At 36.7% G+C, this 4,295-nt stretch overlaps 1 pseudogene; it reads left to right on the top strand.

Annotated features, from left to right (window-relative positions):
- On the top strand, window positions 1-4,274 carry LOC133779765 (regulatory-associated protein of TOR 1-like; annotated as a pseudogene).
- The last annotated feature ends 21 nt before the right edge of the window (window positions 4,275-4,295 follow it).

Raw genomic sequence — 4,295 nt, 5'->3', positions numbered from 1 at the left:
CCTATAACTTGTAAAAGTTATATTTTTTCCCAGCTAATTCTTTTTTAATTACATTGTTCGTACTGCCCTGTTTTCTTCTTCGGCTACGTCTCTGAAGTCAATCCCCGTTTTCTTCTTCGGCTCGCATATACTCTCTCCCTCTCTTCTTTTTTTCCTTTCTTTCTTTCTCTGTTTTCCTCTTCTTTGACAAAATCCTATTTTGCTCAGTTTTTCCCCTTATGTTTTGTTTGTACCGCCACTGTTATTTTATTATTATTTTCATTCTATTTATTTTTTTATGCGGCTCAAATCTTCTTCCTCCCGACCTAGGATTTTCAGAGACGTCTGTTGGGCTTTCTAGGGTTTCTCGAGCTGGATTCTCTCTCTTTCATTAGACGACTCTCCATGCACCGCTGGTTCAGCGGCTTCATTGACTAGTTCTCTGAATCATTCTTGTACTCCATTTCTTTTTTCTTCTTGAATCTTTCCGGCATTCTGGTGTTCATCGGTTGAATTGTTTTTAGTTATGGTTTCTCGATTAGGGAAGGGTTGATTGATCTCTTCTTGAGCTATTGGTTCTGTTTATTGAGGCCTTTTTCGATTTGAATGGCATTGGGGGATTTGATGGCCTCCAGGTTTTCACAATCTTCGGTGGTGGTTATTTCGAATCATTTGGAAGAAGAGTACATTTCGAGCCATGATGATGTTGATTTAAGTTCACAGAGAATGGATTCGGAGACTGTTAGTAGTAGTTATGGCAATGGCACGACTGTCACTACCACTACCACTACCATTACCACGAGTATGGGTTATTTGCCTCAAACAGTGGTATTGTGTGAATTTTAGCATGAGGCTTGTCTTCCCATCGGTCCATCAGATAATGGTTTAGTCTCGAAATGGTGACTTAAAGATGAGTTTACTCTTATCTTTTCAACTAATTTCATTTATTTCTCTTAATTGTTTGTTGAAATGGGGTTCTGTGATGTACCTTCATCAATTTGAAATTCAATTGATATATAACATTGGCTGTGCAAAATTGTGAGTAGAATAACTACTATTTTTTGTAATCCTTTGCTTGTAGATCCTTTTTCAATGGCATCGCAGAAAGCTCTTGAAACAATTGGGAAAATTTTGAGTGCTCAGTGTGAAAGGTGGCAACCAAGGGTAAGGATATTATTGGCTTGTACAGAGTTCATATAATATTGTCTTAGATTTAATTTTATTTACCTTTGAAGATCTTTGAGCAGGCACGATATAAGGTCCAGCCTGATCCTACTATGGATGAAGTGAAGAAACTTTGTAATACATGTCGCCGATATGCCAAGTCTGAGAGGATCCTATTTCATTATAATGGCCATGGTGTGCCTAAGCCAACTTCTAGTGGTGAAATTTGGGTTTTCAATAAGGTCTTCTATTTCTTTGAAACTCTTTTATGTGGTTTAATTTAAGGTCAATCACTAGAGTCTTGCTTGGTTTCTCACCAATGTTATTGGTACTGCAGAGTTATACACAGTATATCCCTTTGCCAATCAGTGACCTTGGTTCCTGGTTGAAGACACCCTCCATATATGTGTTTTGATAACTCTGCGGCTGGGAATATTGTGAATGCTTTTATTGAGGTAAAGCTTTAACTCAAAACGTATAATGAATTGATATATGTATTGATAACTAAGTTGCTACGTGACATGAATTCATTATCTGTAATTCAGATATTTATATATAAATATATTTGTATATATAGTGACTTGATTTGATGGTTTGGCAGGTTCATGATTGGGTTGCTTCTAGCTCCTCTGGATCCACAAGGGATTGCATTCTACTTGGAGCATGTGAAGCACATGAGACTCTTCCACAAAGTGTTGAATTTCCTGCAGATGTGTTTACGTCTTGTCTCACAACACCTATTAAGATGGCTTTGAGATGGTGAGCTTCTTTCCTTGTTCGTCTGTTAGGATCGCCTATCGTGTTTATGCATCTTTATTTGAGATCATGTAGTTTTTTGGTTTTGCCTTGTGGTGTTTATTCCATATTGGCTGCTTCCTAGTTATTTTTAGTTTGTTAACTGAAAGTCTTTTAGCTGTGCTATTTGTTTAAAGCTGCAGGAAGTTAGAAATGGTAGTACCTTCTGATTAGCATGATTAGTGATATTGTAGTGTACTGTGCATGATTAGCATGCTATGAGACTGTATTATATTTTATGTACTTGTACAAATGTATATATTTCCATGCTTAAGACATACATTCATTATAATGTCATTTGTGGATTCTGCTTACATTATATAACCATATTTTGACCATGTCAATCCTTTAGGCTTTCTTCAAGTGTTTGGATTTGTGCTTATCTCATTATTAGTTTTTATTTCTTCTTTCAAATTCATGATCAGTTTCTGATGGGTGCATTATGTAACTATCAGATTTTGCTTGGTTTTATTTTCTGATGGAATTTATAGTTGCTGATAGATTTTTGGGACCAAGGACTAGTTTTTTCGTTAATCTTTGAAGATGCTTCATTTTCCATCTTTTATATTCGATGATAATGCATAACAAAGTTTACATGTTTAATAAACGTGTGACAGTATACACACACACACACACACATGCATCACATAGTTTTGACTAGTGGTCATCATTTCAAACATTTTCTTCATTTATCCTTGTTCACTTCATGAAGACCTTAAAATAATAATACAAACAGATAAGTATTTATCTTAGTTTTCCATTTTCTTCTTTTGAAGTTTTCAATGTATCATTTAAGAAAAGACTGTAAGCTTGTTGTTGTAAGCTTATGAACTGCAGATCATTTTGGGTTGGAATTTGGTATTTTATCACATTAGTTATACTGATCTACTACTATCATGGTCTACCATCTCTATACGATGATTAGATGCGTCCTTATTGCTTTATTTTCTGATCATTTTTTGTTTTTGTAGGCCCTGTCTGTAGGGATATTTCCATATGTTCTAAAGCTATTGCAAACAACAACACCAGAACTTCGATAGATTCTTGTGTTCATCTGGACGAAGATTCTTGCTCTTGATAAGGTATTCATGTGATTTGAGCTATACCTTGGTCTAAATGGCCTCGTAATTTTGTTTGTAGTTATTTACAGACATGTTGTCTTTGGTTTATAATTATGCTCTAACAATTGATTGTGTTTGTTTGTGGATTGATAGTCATGCCAGGTTGATCTAGTGAAGGATGGGGGACATACATATTTCATCAAGTTTCTTGATAGCCATGAAGCATATCTAGAACAGCGTGCAATGGCTGCATTTGTTTTGGCTGTAATTGTGGATGGTCATAGACGGGGTCAAGAAGCCTGTATTGAAGAAGGTTTGATCCAAGTTTGCTTGAGGCACCTTCAAGTTTCAACCCCAAGTGACGCACAAACTGAACCCCTATTTCTTCAGTGGCTTTGTCTCTGTCTGGGAAAGCTATGGGAAGATTTTCCTGAGGCTCAAATAATGGGTTTACGATAGACGCTCTAGCTATATATGCTCCTTTGCTCTCTGCTCCTCAACCAAAGGTTCACCTTTCATATATCAATTATTATACTTTTGTTTATATATATATATATAAAGATGGGAGTATTTCTATTTCTACATATAAATTGATCGTAATACTTGTGTCCTGTTTTCAGGTTAGGGCTTCTGATGTGGGCTCTAACTTGTGTAGAGATGGTGTTGGAGGAGATGAAGAATGTGATAATGATGAAAAAATTAGAGTAGAGATTAGTATTATTAAAAGCCTATTAAGCGTAGCTTCAGATGGAAGTCCATTAGTCAGAGCAGAGGTTGATGTTGGTATGTAGTTTATCGTCAAAAATTGCCTATTCATTTGTTGACTTGTTTAGTTCTAAGAAGTCGTTCGCACCAGGTTTTTAGACATTATATTGGCAGCTTGTTCATACTCTTGAGGCTGCTCAAACAAACCTGCTCCTCCCGGGGCAGTATTGTAATTTGTTAACTGAGCTAATGAAGTTTGATTTCTTTTCCATCCTGGCAGCTCTAGGGAGATTTTCCTTTGGTCACAACAATCATCTCAAGTCAATTACTGCAACATATTGGAAGCATACTAGGTCTCCTGTGAGTTCCCTGCCTTCTTTGGCTCATATAAGAAGTCCAAGCAGTGTTGTTCCATCTCAAATTGGTCCAATATCGAGAGTTGGCAATGACAGCTCGTCTCTTGTTCGAGATGGAAGGATCTGCACTAGCAGCCCTCTTGCTACTTTTGGATTGGCCCAATCCTTTGGCATCAACTCCTTTTGGATTGGCCCGATCGTTGTCATGGCTTGATATGAATGGAGGAGGTATTTT

This window comes from Humulus lupulus, chromosome 1 (genome assembly GCF_963169125.1).
Source record: "Humulus lupulus chromosome 1, drHumLupu1.1, whole genome shotgun sequence".
Classification (NCBI taxonomy): domain Eukaryota; kingdom Viridiplantae; phylum Streptophyta; class Magnoliopsida; order Rosales; family Cannabaceae; genus Humulus; species Humulus lupulus.
The sequence above is the reverse complement of the archived record's forward strand: the minus strand, read 5'-3'. Positions and strand labels throughout refer to the sequence as shown.